The sequence below is a fragment of the Tenrec ecaudatus genome, chromosome 3 (assembly GCF_050624435.1).
Source record: "Tenrec ecaudatus isolate mTenEca1 chromosome 3, mTenEca1.hap1, whole genome shotgun sequence".
In the NCBI taxonomy this organism is placed as follows: Eukaryota; Metazoa; Chordata; class Mammalia; order Afrosoricida; family Tenrecidae; genus Tenrec; species Tenrec ecaudatus.
The window spans coordinates 171075863-171093448 of NC_134532.1; the positions used below are offsets into that span (position 1 = coordinate 171075863).

At 47.4% G+C, this 17586-nt stretch overlaps 1 protein-coding gene and 1 pseudogene across 1 annotated transcript in view; both read left to right on the forward strand.

Annotated features, from left to right (window-relative positions):
* The window catches only part of SCFD2 (sec1 family domain containing 2), a 466192-nt gene that overhangs the window by 299062 nt on the left and 149544 nt on the right, over positions 1-17586 (forward strand). The window lies entirely within an intron of this gene.
* Positions 7489-8195, forward strand: LOC142443668 (BAG family molecular chaperone regulator 1 pseudogene; annotated as a pseudogene).

Sequence of the window (17586 nt, forward strand, 5' to 3'; positions counted from 1 at the left end):
TTCCTACCCTCCCCCAGGCCTGTCCGTTCTAAAACTGTTTCTAAAAAAGACTTTGCAGGCGACTCTGAATGGTTTGTTTACTCCGTTTTCTGAAACGTTGACCTGTCCTTCATAGTTTATTTATATGCACTTTCCTCCTCCACTCTGGACCGTAGACAATTTTCAAGGGGCCCATGGTCAGGGAGAGAAAAAAAGAGACACATCTAATGAACATAAATGAATATTAGCAAGGATAATCCTGCTACAGATACTTTAAAAGGCTTTACAGCGAAGTTAAAACAACAAAACAAACCTGAAATGACATGCTAATCTCGTGTGTGGGCAACAGAAGGATGATTACCTATTCAAAACTCGTCATTAAAGAAAAGAATCAGCCAAGACTAGCTGCTTGCTAATGGTTTTCGCGTGGGAGGCCCGCCGGGGCTGCAATGCTGGGCTCTGAGGTGGGGTCAGGGGGGTCAGCGGCCCAGTGCTGACCTCTGTGTTTGGAATCTTTCATATTGACGCACCAGACTGTTGTAATTTTGTGCGCTGAACAACAGAGAGGTAGACAGAGGTCTCTCCGTGTGAACTTTAGGCCTCCTGAGTGGCTTGTCCTGTTCGATAATAATTAGCATTGCTCAGGACCCAAAGCAGAACAGTCACCAAAGACCTGCTGTATTCATCTCAATTAAGTCCGCGAGTGACCAGCAGAGAACCGGCCGGGGAGCGGGGCCCTGGGCTGCTGGACGGCCCAGCTGCAGAACTCTGGATATTGTTTATTCAGAAGTGTGGCTGGAGGTGATTTTTTTTTTAATCTAAAAAATGACGTAAAATCTGACAGGGCAAGAGCATTTCAACAACAGTGAAACGATATTTATAAAACGTTCAAGTTTTCGGATCCCTTTAAATTCTAAAATGTTTATATCTGTACCTCCTCTTCTCATGATGAGCATATAAATGCTCTTTCATCTAAACTCTCCTTGCACATTAAATGCCGAGAGCCAGGATATTGCTCAAAATGAAGTCATCCCACTCAATGCAGAAAACTATGGAGATAAAAAGAAATGTTAAAGCAGCGTTCATTCCATCAAGTGAGATCAGTGCTTTAACTATGTTGGATATTGAGTAAGGAAGGCCGTGGAAGAATCCATGCATTTGAATGGTGGTGCCGGAGAAGAACATTGAAAATACCACGGTCTGCTACAAGGACAAACAGATCTGACTGAGGAGACGTACAACCAGAGTGCGCCCTTGAGGCACGGATGGAATGACTTTGCCTTCTATACTTTGGGCATGTTACCAGGAGAGAGCAGCCCCTAGAAAGGCCATCATGCTTAGAAAAGCGGAGAGGTGGCAAAAAGAGAAGGCCCTGAAGGAGATGGGTGGACACAGTGGCTGCGACCACGGGCTCGGCCATAAGGATGATTTTGAGGATGGCGCAGGGCCAGGCAGTGTTTCCTTCTCTGTACATAGGGTTGCTATGGGTCGGAACCAACTTAATGTACCTAAGAACAACAAAAACATCACACAGCGGCAGTATATTCTGGGAGGTGCTATTATTTATTGAAGCTTCTTCCTGTTGAGGGATAATTTAGTTGTTTCCAGATTTTGGCCCTGTCTTTGATTAGCTAGTGTAAAGACCTGAACGTGCGCTTGCTAGGTCAAAGGTTAGAATCCTCTGGAAGGTTCTTGGTGAACATGACCATATTCTGCCACAGTCCCCATTCTCTGGGGGTGAGGGGACTTGGCTGAGAACAGCCATTGTCAGGGCTGAGCATTCTACGCTCCTCCAGTGGAGACCGCAGCAGTCAGTTAAGCTATGCCTTCCTCACGCCGCGACCCTTTCACACACTTCCTCAACCATGAAATTATTCTCATTGCTACTTCATCACTGTCATTTTGCTATTGTTCTGAATTGTCACGTAAATATCCGATATGCAGAATGTATTTTCATTGTGACAAATTAAACATAATTAAAGCATAGTGATTAATCACAAAACAATATGTAATTGTATATTTTGAAATATTTATGTGCTTTCTGATAGTCTTAGGCGACCCCTGTGAAAGGATCCTTCGACCCCCAAAGGGGTCGCGACCCACAGGTTGAGAACTGGTGCTCTATGGGCTTAGGGATGGGGGACCTTTGTTCTGCCAAGGGCCATTTGGACGTTTAAAACATCTTTCTCAGACCACAGTAGTCAGACATTTAGTGTACTCACCCCTAATGTGATGGCTGGACTGGCTTCTCCTTGGTGAGTGCGTGAGGTTAGCTGGCATTGATGATTTCGCTGACTTTATACCCACGCTAAGAAGCCCTGGTGTGGTTACACATTGGCCTGCTAACCACAAGGCCAGCAGTTAGAAACCAACAGCTGCTCCGCAGGAGAAAGACTGTGCTTTCTACTCCTGTAGAGTTATAGTCTCATAAACCCACGGGGACAGTTCTGCATAGTATTTCATGAGCAAGACCAGGCTGGCTGGAGGACACGTCGGAAGCCGCCTCTGGGAGGGTTGTGTTTGGTCTCCAGGGTTGCCATGCCAGGCCTCTCTCCCTCCCGCAAATGACTGCCTGTCAATAAAGGGAATCCCAAACCTGAAAACTGCCCATCCTGGGCCCAGTGGAGCTGTGCTGCCGACAGAGACTTGATTGAGTGAGCAGAAATCACCCTGACTTGCATGATGCTGTCCACTCAAGGTGAATTGGGGAGAAACCACCAGAAGGAAATTGGCCTCTGAAGTGTGAAAGCATTGGCTTACTGCCGTCAGGAGCGATGCTTGTCAGGCGCGGCCCTCTGCCCTGTCCCAGCTCCCACGTTCGGGGAGCGCACTGGAGAGCTGACGGTGGGGTTGAGGGCTGCCTTTCTCTCGAGACACTGGCCTCCTGAGCGCTCTTCTTGTCTTAGTCTTCTACAAAGAAGAGGGCCGACACACTGTGGGTTTCTTCATGTATGATTTCTTCTGAAATGCTATCACAATGTCACCAACATTTTCTTAGATGCTGCCCAACGTCACAGAAATCCATTTATTCATTCCATAAATATATGTGTCGGCCTCTCTGGGGTGGGACCAGTGGAGAGGCCAGTCAGCCGTTCACCACCTCAGAGTTTACGTTTTTAGCAGGGAAGTCAATAAAGCAACACACGGCAGGTCTCCCGGTGCTGATGGTTAGGGAGCGAAATAAAGCAGGGGTGGGAGGTGGAGGGAAGGCATAGGGTCAACAGTGGGAATACGACTTCATTCAGGGTGGTCCGGAAAGGTTTCCCCCGCAAAGGGGACATCAGAGCAGAGACCTAAAGAGAACAAGGCAATGAGTCCTTTGGCTCTCCGGAGACCTGTCAGGCCAAGTAGAGGGAGTAACCCATGCAGAGCTTGTGGTCCGGTGACATGCTTGGCCTGTTTTAGGCACGTGTGTGGGTGGGGGGAGGGAGGGGCGGGTGAAAGGTGTTAGAGCTCAGGGCAGGTAGGGCTTTGCTGCCCTTAGGAGTGCCTTTGGCTCTGGCTCAGAGGGAGAAAGGGGGTCATGGAGGGGGTTGAGCAGAGAAATGACGTGCTTTTTAGTTTGATTTGATTTCCATTGGCAGCAGAGACGTTTCCTCCACAAACACACAAGCAAAGAGTACATGTGGGCACAGTGCAGAGCGTGGAAGGTGGGTGGTGGGACCTTTCTGAAAGGCCCATTCGATGGCTTCTGCTTCTCAGTGAAGTCGAAGCAACCCTGCCAGCTGAGAGTGACGGTGGGGGAGGAGGGCTGGAGGGCCAGAGAGAGGCGCTGGTATGAAGGCATGGTCAGGAGAGGTGGGCGAGTGAGCAGACCAGGGAAATGTAGGTGGTTTATGAAATGAGCATTGGCACAAATACACAGTTATCAAGCAACGTGAGGTAAAGGACCAATTAGGTAAGATTTATTTTTGAAATCATGTTCTAGTTTCCTTCAGCCGCTGCCTCCTCGGTCCACAACCTACATGACTCTTAACTAGCATTCTTTGCCAGGGTTGGTACATGAGAACTCAGAGAGTTGGGTTAAAAGCTTTACACCTCTGGACATGTTGAACTGGAAATGCCCTCCCAAACCATCAGATTCAACCCCTGCATTTCGAAAGAGAAGAGACAGAAGCTCATGGAGGGGAGAAAGCGCGCTGCACAGGCCTAATAACTTACAGACACTATTTCATCCTGTATATTAAATCCTAATGTAAAAATGGCATCAGCAGCATGGTCAGAAATTTGGGTGAGCTTACTCCTGAGTTAGTTCATGTAACATGTTTTTATTGAACCATTCTGCCCAGCGTGTCCCTCTTTTTCTACGTGTGATTTCAGTGTTGCCCGGGTTTGTTTCCAGTGGGGGATCCAGGTGCTGTGACTGCAGGGCCATCCCCACCTGGGACACCTGCCCTCCTTAATTTTAGGAAGCAAAAACAGAGTCCATTGCATTTCTGATTAGTCAATGGTTGTCGTTAGATGCCATCCAGTTGCTTCCAAGTCACTGCCTGTGCCACCCCCACCACCGTTGCTGTCCTGAGACACTGCTGCACGTCAGTGGTGCCCACCCAGATGAGATGACTACAGAAACAACTTCTACTCCCTCTTGCGATTAGGAAAGGGAATGGGGGTGAAGGAGGAAGCAGGAGACAGGAGGAGAGTTTGATCAATTCTGAATGTCCTAAAATACCATTTTGGGAAAGAGTGCTAGTTTTCCAGGTTCCCAGAGAGATTTAAGAAGCCCTGGTTAAATGGTTGGCTGCTATAACCAAAGGGCCAGTGACTGGATCACCCCCACAAGCTTCCCTATGGGAGAAAGGCGTGGCAGTCTGCTTCCATAAAGATTTACAGCCTGGGAACACTTGGAATCTGTCTTACATGGTCGCTGTGAGTCAGAATCGCCACGCTGGCAGTGAGTTTGGTTAAGAGACGTAGGAAAATAAAACAAAATGAAAATCCCAATGCAATTTAAAAGCGAGTGTTCCAAAAAGCGAACAGTAAAACATTTCTTCACTTTAACTTAGAACCACTCGCTCACCTTGAGCACAATTCATTTACGGGTGGGCTCATGTGCACAGACACGTAGCGTGGCCACTGCTGGCTGCAGTTTTAACCCGATGGAGATTTCACACAGTGAAGCATTAGAGGCTTGACAGTTGCCATCAAAGATGTTGAGGACGCTTTGACAGTTGATCTATGCCAATCAATACTTACACTTTGCCCTCTCTTTCGTAATCTTTTGGACCACTGGAAACTGAGACTCAGTGCAGGACAGCTACAGTTTTGTTGCTGTCTTGCTCCTACATGCTCCAGGGCTGGTAACTAAAAAGCTGTGTGTGACATCAGACTTATTTCCATGGCGATGGGCTGTAATGTTCTAAACATGGGATCAGGGACTGGTTCAAGGTGAAGTTCAAGGAAGGTTATTGACTGGGCAGGATAATCCACCGCCAAGGGGAATATTAGCAGGGTTTCTTCTAGCAGCGTGCCCTTTACAAACACGTCCTCTTGTCCAGGGAGTTGGTTTGTTGTTGTTGCTTAATATGTACGTTTTGTTTATTTTATACCCCCCCAACACACACACACACACACACACACACACACACACACTTGCATGTGAGAAAATGAGGAAAGAGGTTATTTTTCAGTGTTAGAAGCCGCTTCTATGAAGACTCAGTTTCACCTTCATTTACTCTCTTGCACGTGTAAGATGTATCTTGGACCTCTAGGCAAATGCGTCTTTGCTTTGTGTGATCCAACATCTGCCTTCCCCTAAGCACTGCTGGCCTTCCTGATGTCAGAGCACCCATTGTGCGCTCCGAAAGCCCGCACAGGAAGAGAAAGAATGTTTGCTTTTAGCAGTGGGCAGGCGAATTCCACTCATTCGTTAACCCAGAGTGCCTCTTGGTGGCTCAGACAAGTTACTACAGGAGGTAGAGGGAAATAACACAAACTTTACCAACTTACAACCTGGTTCCCCCCAAACTTGATGACCCAGTAAGATAGGATCTATGTGAAGAACTAAATCTTTTAATGGACCGTATTGTGTGGATAGAAAGCTTCTGGGAGCATGTAGAGGTATGTTATCATCTTGGGCGAGCACTCAACTTGGGTTATTTTACTAATAGTGATGGGAAGGGTGAGCTAATAAAAATTCCTTTCTGAGCTGAACCGCTTGATGATCGACAGCATGAGTCTGACAGATGCTGCTTCATCCTTGAGGCCCACCCTGACTCCTGACACCTCCAAACGTCGGAATACACACACACACACACACACACACACACACACACACACACACACAACCACTGCCATCAAGTTGATTCCAACTCATGGCAACCTTATATAGTTTCTTAGGTTGTAAATATTGATAGGATTAAACAGTCTAATCTTTCTCCAAAGGAGTAACTGGTGTGTTTGAACCACCGACCTTATGGTTAGCAGGCCAGTGCTTACCCATCAGTGCCACAGGGGCTCTATGTATATAGAGAGAGCCGGGCATGTGTCTGCCATTGTGCTCAGGTTACAAAAGTGGCTAAAACAGATCTATTTCCCTAGCCTGGCTGTGTCCTTTACTAAGTCATCCTTTCCTTCAGGGAAGAGCTGCTGCCTTACTGTTCTCAGTGCCCAGTACATGAAATCCACTGCCACCGAGTCGGTTCCAGCTCATAGAGGCCCTGTGGGGCAGAGCAGACCTGCTGTGTAGGTGTCTCAAAGCTGTGCATCTTTATGGGAGCAGACAGCCTCGTTTTTCTCCCTTGAAGCGGCTGGCAGTTTGCGACTGCCTACCTTGCAGTTAGCAGCACAGTGAATAAGCCACTCTTCCCCCAGTGGTCCTGCCTGGCACTTAGTAGGTCTAAATAAACACAGGATGACTGAGAGGGGTTAAAGGCCAACCATGGGAGACGAGAAGCATACAATCTGTGATCTTGGCCCTGTCCGGCCCCTCCAAGTATACAGTTAGTCTTCATTATTGTGTTTTTTTCTGCACTTACCCTTTTAAAAGTGCCTTAAATATAGTGAGCATTGCTTAATGAAAAACTGAGGTAGCAAAGAACTGACCCTGTAATAAAGCTCGGCATTTTAACAGACTGGTTCTTCTCCCTTCTGACTTGCTGCCTGTTAGTTTGTTTTGCTAAACCATGAGCTTACAATGTCTACTTTTTATTCAAAACGTTTGCCACAGAATAGTACACCAGTAACGTGTTCTGACTGGATACTATAAACTCAGAATAAAAGTAGCCCAGTAGGGCGGTGAAGAAACACCGGCCTGGCAGAGTGCGGCAGTGCGCGGAGACCGCGAGGCCACATGGAGCAGCCGGGCGCCGGAGGCACACCCTTCGGCCAGCCCGGGAGCCGTGCCAGGTCGAGACTCTGGCCGGTCGCAAAGTCTCCCCAGTCTCAGCGTTGAACCATGCGCAGCAAGACCAGCAGGCATGACGATCCCCCAGGGACTGCCCCACTGGCGCTCGCAAGTCGCAGGTGAAGAAGAAATCACATGCCCGCAAGGCCAGGAGCCAGGAGATCGCCAAGAAGGAAGAGATGGCCCAGAAAGAGGAGACTGCCCTGAGTGAGATGACTGAGAGCGGGGACGTGGCCCGAGCGAGGAAATGGCAGTGACCGGCCTCAACCTGACTGTCACCCACAGCAATGAGAAGTACGACATTCATGTAACCCCACAGCAGGGTGCCCAAGAGCCCATCGTTCAAGACCTGGCCCAGGTCGTTGAAGAGTCTACAGGGGTCCTGCAGCCTTGTCAGAAACACATATTCAAGGGAAAATCTCTGAAGGAAATGGAATGACCTTTGTCAGCACTTGGGATCCACAATGGTCGCCGGGTCATGCTAAGTGGAAAAAAGAACAGCGCAGAGGAGGAAGCTGAATTGAAGAAGTTGATAGCTTTGGAGAGAGCTGTAGAGAAAGTAGTGGGCCAACTGGAAGAGATGCGTAGAGATTTTGCTGGAATCCAGCAGGGTTTGCTGGCCAAGGATTTGCAGGCTGAAGCACTTTGCAAACTTGATAGGAGAGTGAAGGCAGCCATCGAGCACTTTATGAAGCTCTTAGAGGAGATTGACACGCTGATTCTGCCAGAAGATTTCAGAGAGAGTTGCCTGAAAAGGAAAGGCTTGGTGACAAAGGTTCGGGAGTTTCTGGCCGAGTGTGGCACGCTGGAACAGAACATTGGCCAGGGGATGGAGCAGCTGCAGTCCACAACCTTGGCCCTGGCGGAGTGAGGTTGGGGCGGGGGGGGGGGGGGCTGCGCTGCTCTGAAAAACAGAACGCACCTGCTCTGCCATCTCCAGATTGGAAGTCACCAGCCTTCTCCTGGGATGCTGGGAATAACTGACCAACTGCCAGTTTTCTGACTCCTAGACCTGTTCTCAATGAAGAAGGCTTGTCTTTGAAAAAAAAAAAAAAGTAGTCCAATAGACCCTAGTAGTAGGGAATGCTGAATTACACTGGTTTCCACAGAATAAGGATTCTGTCTTAGACTAACTTCTCTCAAGGAGCACAACCAATGTACTGTATAGATATAAATATATCAAGAGGAATTTAATTCAAGAAAGTAGCTTATAAAATTGTGGAGGTTTCTGTGGGTCAGGTGTCAGGCAGCGGCTTCTCCTGACTCTGTGTTCGCAGGGCTGACAAATCCTAGAATCTGTAGAGCAGGCTGCAAGCTGCTGCCTCATGCGGGAAGACCTGAAGGTCAGGTGATGAGTCAATGCAGAATCCAGAGCTCAATGAACCTTTCTGGAGCATTCGTTTATAATTGGGGGCAGGCTATAGCCCCAAGGAAGCACTCCTTTCAACCAATTGGCTGTTCATAGAAATCTCATCACGAAATTATTATATTATACCAGATCTCATCATGGAAGAAATGATATTATATTAAATTATTGGAAAGCATTCAGTATGATGTCTGCCAAGCTACTGAGAATAACAACCCAGCCAAGTTGACACACAAGAGTAACCATCACTGATTCTAACCCTGTGGTTGGTTACCTCTTTAACCTCTGCATGAAAACGTACTATGTGGCACACTACTGTTATTTAAGGTACAGTTAACCTTTTGGAAAGTGAACTACATACTACCAAATGAATGCAAACCTTGACTAAATATTTATCAGCCTCCTGCCATGTGCCTGGCATTGTGCTAGGTGACAGAGTGGATAAGACAAAGACCGTCTTTCACGGGCTTCACAGAAGCCAAGAGAACTCTCATGCAGTATGGGGTGCTGTCATTGAGATATGTGCACACCCAGGACCGAGTAGGGCATGTAAATAAAAAGAAAGAAACTCACTGCCATCGAGTCCATTCTAGCTCCTAGTGACCCAATAGGACTGGGTGGAACTGTCCCTGTGGGTTTCTGAGACAGTTACTCTCTATGGAAGTAGAAAGCCTCATCTTTCCACTTCCAATAGCTGGTGGTTTTGAACTGCTGACGTTGTGGTTAGCAGCCTAAAGCATAATTCACTACCACACCAGGGCTCCTCAGTGCATTTAAGGTGATTAGTAAACGCTGGATGAATTGCATTTGGATCCTTTTCAAGACAAGCAGATACACATTTGTGTATTGCAAAGCAGACTGAAAGTAGCATCTTAGATTACAGAGGAGAACGGCTGGGAAAATCATGTTACATACACATTTAAAATTTTAACTTGGGTAAGGCAAGGAAGGAATGCTAGGATTTGGGGTGTGGAGTCATAACCCTTTTCTTACCTCTCCAACATGTGTATAACCTCACACTGGCTTTCCAAAACTCTGAATCGTTCTTCTCCAAGCCTTACACAAGGGCCCTTCTGCCTGGGACAATCACTGCCACTCCTTCTTCAGACAATTCCTCCCTTCCCCTTTGAGCCTTCTTTCAGGAAACCTTCCCCCATGGCCCCCTTTTCTCTCGGAGCATCCACAACTTCAACACGACACTGGTCACACCACATAATGTAAAGGCCAGCTCACTTTCACCTACGTTTCCTCACGGGACTGTGAGTGACACCTAGCATTTGCTTGGCACCTCTCGGCTTAAGAAAGTTATGTTGACCAACTGAGTTGGTTAATTCCCAGTGACATCTCTGCATGTGGCTTCAGTAGGTGCTTTTTAAAATTGACTCTTGGTACTTCACGAGGAAGAGACAGCATAGAAATGACCCCCGCACCAGACCAAGCCCCTGCCATTGAGTCATTTCCAACTCCTAGCAGCCCCACATGGTGTTTCTGGTTCTGTAATCTTTAAGGGGCCCGCCAGCCTCACCTTCTCCTGTGGTGTGACTGGTGGGTTTGAACCAATGACCTTGCAGTGAGCAGTCCAGTGATCACCCAACAAGCACTGTCAGAGCTCATATAGATGAAGGGGACATTAAGCCCTCCACTACATACAATTCAAGTAATACTATTCCTTTCTTCAGTGGTAAGCATGAGAAATTTCTTGGAGTAGAGAAAATAAGACATATTATTCCTTTTATACTATATCGAAAGCAACCTTCTATATGTGATTAGAACGACCCCACAAGATCTTCGTGGCTGCATTCTTTAAGGGAACAAATCACCAGGACTTTCTCCTGTGTAACTGATGGGTGGGTTTGATCCACAAACCTTTGGCTTAGCAGCTGGATGCTTACCCATTGTGCTGCCAAGGCTCCTTATTTTCTACAGTGTTTGTGTCTTACATATTTATTTAAATACAAAGGAAGACAGACAGCACAGGATTCGCCCTAGAGCACGTTTGTCTGTAAAAGAGGCAGCTGACCTGATGATCTTTGAGGACCTTCCGGCCAAAGTTCTAGGAAGCTGTAACATAAATACTGTCAACCGTCTTATGACTGCCAGAAAGCCGTGAGCTAAGATGCTGTAGATTACACATGGGTTATTTAGAAGAAGTGAAGTGACTCTTTCCTGAAAAGCTACTTAAGCTAAGCCCAGCACACAAAAACTAAATGGTTTTTTTTTTTTTTGACTAACTGAATGGATTGGGGGAAGGTGGTTGAAAAAAAAATTATAGAAAAGGATATATATGAAGGGTCTTTAAAACATTGAAAGAAAATGGAACTAAAGATTATGGAATATTTCCATGAACTTTTTGATGCCCTCTCATATTGACTTACAGATGGGATGTCCAAGCAGGAAAGGAATCGTTTTCTGCAAAGGGACCAGTAGAAATGGAGAGTGAAATGGAGTTGGCGCACGCCCATTCTTTATTTACTTGGGAAAATGCTGTATATACTATGGAAACCCCTTACAACAAGGGGACCCAGTCATGAAGGAAGCAAAGCTGTGGGTGTGTTAGCTGGGTAGATAAGAAAAACAAATCCACAGAAACTCATGTGTATAAGAGAGAGTTTTATATAAAGGGTAATTGTATATTAAGCATCCCAACCCAGTCCAGTCCTAGCCCATAAGTCCGACATGAGCCCATATGCCCGACACCAATCTACAACGTCCTCCACAATCTCACAAAACACATGCAATGACACTGAATGCAGGAGAAAAGCCAAATCAGTGAGCGTGTAAGCACCTCAGCGCTGGCAGGGGACTTCACGTGACCTCTCCAGCACCCAGGGCTGCATCAGGGTAGGTCCACGTGCCTTCTCCTAAGGGGTGTCTCGCAGGAAGTGAGCCTTGACAGCTGAAGCAGAGAACTAGCTAAGACAGCCACAATTGGCTTATTCATGTACATCATGACCTAACAGATTCTAGGTGGTGTCTTACTGACACTGGGGACCAGGAGTCCCAGGGAGGTACTGGAAAGTGTGAAGGAAGAATGGACCTTCCTAAACAGGTTTTCTGTCTGTGTCCTGTTTTGCTGGGCTTCCGAGCGCAACGCTGCAAATGTGTTTGGTGTCCGCATGGCCGCCACTTGGACACGGTGCAGGGGCTCTGTAGCTTCTTTTCTGTGTAACCGTCAGAGTGGTGCAGGTCAGTCTAGCTCGGGCCCCTTCCTGTCATAAATAAGATTACTTTCATTCCACTTGTGGAGTGTGCGATTCCTCAGAGTAATGAATTTCCTCTGTGCCTTTGAGCATATAAACGTGGTTTTCATTAGCTTTCCCTCTTTAAAAAAAAAAAGAAAGAAAAAGGAGGGGAGAAGGAGGTAGGAGGAGGAGAGAGACTGAGGAAAATTACTAAAATACCAATTAACTCCTCAAATGCAGCTGTGTCTTCGGCCCACTGACTAGCCCATGCTTGAGAGCAGCACCAGGCAGGCCCCGGGTTGTGTCTTCAGAAATGCTACGGAAAATGAAGTGGTCGGATTTCACCCAACAGAGACAAAAGAAACCGAACAAAACAAAGATGGGGCAGGGGTGAGGAAGTGAGAGAGAAGCATGGTCTCTGTTCAGCTCTTGTTTTAAGGAGAATGCTAACTAAAAGTAGGAGTCCTAGTGGCTCAATGGGCTAATCACTGGGCGGCTCACCACAAAGTCAGCAGTTCAAACCACCCCCCCCCCATTGCTCCTCTACCCCCTTGAAGACTTACTGTGTCAGAAACCCTGAGGAGCAGTTCTGCTGGGCCCTAGAGACTCACTGTGAATAGGAACGGGCTTGATGGCGTGGCGTTGACATCTGAGTGGGGCCCCAGACCAGAGCAATAGCCTCAGGTTCTTATATAATATACATTGCAGAGGGTCAGCTGGCAGGCCGCGATGACAGTGCATTTTCTGTACCCCCTCCGGGGGTGGGGTTGGGTGGGGTAGTGGTGGGGGGGGTGGCAGTATTTTATGCTGATAAGATGTCCCAGTCACCCCAGTTTCAAGCAGGCCCTCTTGAGAGTTGTTAGGGCGTGCTGTTCGTGGTGGCTAAATGTGCAGCTGCTCAACCTGACCGTTTGGGGCTCTGGTCAAGGGGTGGCTCATTATAACACGGCTGGGGTTTTCTCATTGTTGACAGTGCACTCTTGAACCTGAAAGGGATTAGACTCCATTGACCCTTTGGTTTCTGCCAGGATATTTGGACTGTTTTGCTTTGTTTTCATTTAGGGGTGGAGGGTGAGAAGATGGGGTCTTCTCAATCTTCCCAAAGAAGAGCAGAAGACATGTTTTTCTTTCGTTCTAAAATCAGGTTTGTTTGTTTGTTTGTTTGTTGTTTTTCCAAAAGCGACTTGCTCTCAACAGAAAATGGACCAACTTTATCTTCCCCAAATTCTTTTCTCTCCCCACATACCAATGTCCCTGTGGGCTCCCAACTCCTAGTATGTGCAGTGACTTTTTATGCCGCCAGAGTGCAAGAAATAAGAGTGCTCAGGAAGCATCCAGAAATGGAATTCTGAGCCACGGGACCGGCCTTGTAACACAGATGAAGCAGCTTGAGGCCTGGCCCTGGGAGTTGTCTTTCAGCCCAGTTCTGACCCCCTGGGTAGGTGTGCTGGTCAGCCTCCGAAGCACAGCTGGTTCCCATTTGAAGTGAGAAGGATGGAGCCATTTAGGAATCAGGCCCTCTCACAGGTGAAGACTGCTTTGCTGAAACGCCAGCCGACACCCTACAAGGAGTCTTAAAAGCAAGTTTCCCTTTCCCTCAGCCATCAGACAGGAAATTGTCCCTCGCTTGTTTTCACTGTGACCAGAGAAAGCATGGCATATTTAAAAAGCCCCTGCTGTCATGTGATCTTTCTCAGTTGTGTGCTCATCCCTAATCCAGCCCCTCTCTGCTCAATCCTGTCAACTCAGGCAGGAAACCCGGACGCCACACTGCCGCTCCAGCGTTGGTGAGCATTGCAGCAGTGGAAGGGGGCGCTCTGTGCCGCCATTGTGTAGAGGAACTCGAGTGGCTTTGGGGGTGGGGCTGGGATGGAGCAAACCCAGAAGGGGCACAGAGTTTTCGGTTTTATTATTATAAGCCCAGCTCCATAACAGTACTGCATAGAAACCGAAGAATAACAGTTGTTCCAGGAAAATGGCAACAAGGCATTTCTGCTGTCTGTCTTTCTTTTTGTGGAGAAAAAAAAATTGTCAGCCCAAATATGAAGCACTGTTTTAACCCAGTGGTCTCTCAAAGTCCTCTGTAGGGACAGATTTCACCTTTCGTTTCTGAAGGCCTTTTGAGGTATTTGCCATTAGTTTTTCTTTTCTTTTTTTAAATGGAATTCTTTGTGGAGCAAAAAATGGTACCAAAAATTAATTTTTTTCCTTATTCTAAGAATAAAAGACACTACCCTACTGCATTTGGGATCTGAAGGAAGAAAGTTCTCAGAGAATTACAGGCATTGGAGGCTGGGTCTCACGGAGTGGGAAAGGGAAGGAAGGAAAGCAACACCTTTGCAAGGAGCTCTCGTGTAGTTGTTGGGTAAATGTTAGACGGGTAAATGCAAAGTGGGCGGTTCAAACCCACCAGCAGCACCATGGGAGACAGATGAGGCTGTCTGCTGCCGTCACATGTTACAGCTTTGGAAACCCTCTGTGCAGGTTCCCACCCTTGTGTGGCCCACCTACTTCTCCATTTTCAGAGGAAAAGAAAATTACTCAGTGCCTCCCCCTCCCCGGCCATTAAAAACAGTTTCCCCAGAGCCTGTAATCCAGGACAATGTGAAGGGAGCTGCTTTTGCAGCACCTCCCTCGTGGCGGTTCCGGCGCCCCACAGACAACCCCCCTTTGTGAAATCCTGCTCCATCTGTGGTTGTCGGTCAGAATCAACTGCGTGGCCGCAGGTGGCTGAAACACTTTCACTGAAAGGTGTTCTATCCTTCATATAAATACATATCATTTATTCATTCCTTTATTGAAGCACCTAGTCCTTTCGCAAACGTGTGTTGAACATCTTCTCTGAGCCCAAAGCTGTGCCGGGAGGTCTAGTTTAAAGGCAACTTGCCCACAAGGACAAGGCTTTGTGCCAAGCGCGTTCTGTCCTCACTGCTGTGGAGCAAGCAGCAGCTGGGCTCCCAACCCCAGCCTTGACACCGCCGAGCACTCTGTGTGTCCACGTGAAGGGCACAGGCCTATTGGCCTGCCTGTGCTTCTTTGAATTGTCAGCGGCTTTCCGATTATCGTTCGTTCCGAAGGCAATCTTCTCCTAATTGGACATAAATCTCTGCTGTACCTAGAAGAAGCGGCACAAGGACCTAGCAAATGGTTTATAGATAATGCTTTAAAGTCATTTCAAAGAATTAACTGTCAACTTGGAGTAGCTCTCATAAGAGAAACAGCAAAAAGGCCGTGGTGAATGTAGGTAAAAGCAGGGTCATGGTTATGGGAGACATTTCAGAAATAGCAACTTGGGGACGCAAGTATAAGACCTCCTGGGATTCGATGGCCTTGTGGGAGTCTGAGCGCTGTGGGTGATGCGAGGAAGGATAAGATGGGCTCTAGCCTAGGTTGGGGGAGGAAATGAACCAAAGCCCTTGATTTAGAAGATGAGTTGGGGCAGCCCAAGAGAGTCCACTGGTGCCGAGCGCCTGTAGGCCCGAGGGCCTTGGAAACCCGAGGGTCCTTGGGAAGGTTCAGGAAGCCAGATTGAAAACATGGATAGAGCCATCCTGTGTTCCTACCTGGAATGCGGATGCTATTCCTGGCCTTGCACCAAATTGAATGAGGCTCAGAGAAATACCATTAGACTGATAATTGGGAGGATGGAGGTGGGGTAATGAGAGAGAACAAAGGCCATATTAGGAAAAAAACCAAAAGTGAGGATTCACAGCTTGTAGAAATGTGGGAAAAACTAACTAGGTTTATCTGTAAATGAGGGTTAGATATAAAACCCAAACAAATTCGCTGCCATCAAGTGGGTTCCAATTCATTGGACCCTACGTAGGACAGAGTAGAATGGCTCCTTAGGATTTCTGACACTGTCAATCTTTACCAGAGAAAACTGCCTCGCCTTTTACCTGTGAGGTGACTGGAGAGTTTGAACTACCAAACGTGAGGTTAGCAGACCACTGCGTAGCCACCAGTGGCAGCAGGTTGTATTTGAGTTGCAACACTAAATCAAAAAATATATGTGTGTGTATGTATATGTATATATATGTGTGTGTGTATATATATATATATATATATATATATATATATATATATACATACCATAGTGAATGAAGGGGGAAGTGCAGAGTGGAGACCCGAGGCCCAAGTGTAGGCCACTGGAGATCCCCTCATAGAGGGGTTTAGGAGAGGAGATGGGTCAGTCAGGGTGCGATGTAGTACCGATGAAGAATACAGCTTTCCCCCAGATCCTGGATGCTTCCTCCCCCCAACTACCATGATCCGAATTCTACCTTGCAGGACTGGATAGGGCAGAGGTTGTACACTGGCGCATATGGGAGCTGGAGGCACAGAGAATCCAGGGTGGATGATACCTTCAGGACCAGGGGTGTGAGGAGCAATGCTGGGAGAGTGGAGGGTGAGTGGGTTGGAAAGGGGGAACTGATTACAAGGATCCACATGTGACCTCCTCCCTGGGAGATGGACGGCAGAGAAGGGGGGGTGGGGTGGGCGGAGGGAGACTCCAGATAGGGCAAGATATGACAAAATAACAATCTATAAATTATCAAGGGCTCATGAGGGAGGGGGGAGTGGGGAGGGAGGGGAAAAAAAAGAGTACCTGATGCAGAGGGCTTAGGTGGAAAGCAAATGCTTTGTGAGTGATTAGGGCAAAGAATGTGCAGATGTGCTTTATACAATTGATGTATCTATATGTGTGGATTGTGATAAGAGTTGTATGAGCCCCTAATAAAATGTTTTTAAAAAGAAACAACAAAAAAAAGAAAGAAAGCTGCGATTGAAAAGTAAAAAAAAAAATCTTGGTATCACTAGCACCAGAGGGAAAGCCGTAATCCAAAGGAGTCACTTTCAGGGCCCCCTTTCTTCTTTTGTAATCGAGATTCTGAAGGCCTGTTCTCTGATAGATCTATCTGTTCTGCAAGACATGTACTGGGTGGGTGGGGACTGGGGAGATTCCGTAACTGAATCTCACGTACTCCAGTAGATTCTCCATCCACATGGCAAGCCCTCAGAAGGAAAGCAAAACCTATGGAGCTATCCGGGTCTCACTCAGTATTCCTCAGATCCACTTGGCCATGGAACTCCGTACTCATGATCATGTATGATCACTTTGGGGAACACTGGGCTCAAGATCTTGAAGATTCCCAGAACAACGTTGGCCCAAGACAGCTTTATATAAAACCCAACCAAGCCTACTGACCATAACTTGGTTCTACCTCAGAAGTCAGTTCCTGCTCATAGTGACCCTGTGGGACAGAGTGACCCTGTGGGACAGAGTGACCCTGTGGGACAGAAGTGCTTTTCTGAAGCTGCTATTGCTTCCCAGGAGTCCCTGGGTGGTGCAGTCAGCATATTCCACTGTGAACCTAGAGGTGGGCAGTTCAAGGCCACCCAGGGGTGCCTCAGTAGAAAGGCCTGGCAGCTACCTCGACAAACCTCAGCCACTGCAAACCCCGTGGCAAACAGTTCCACAGCTCCATGCATGGGATCGCCCTGAGTCAATTGACTTGACTGGGAAAAAGAAAATATTAGGTCCTAGGTCTCCATGTCAGGGTTGACTTTCTTCTGTCAGGACATAGGTGTGACATGAACATTGTTTTTAAAAGAGAAAGTGCACAGAGGAAACTGGCTTAACCTTTGGTGGAATCAAGCAGAAAGTTCTGTGCAGTAGTGAATATGGAGTACTGGAAAAGACTCACTCCTCT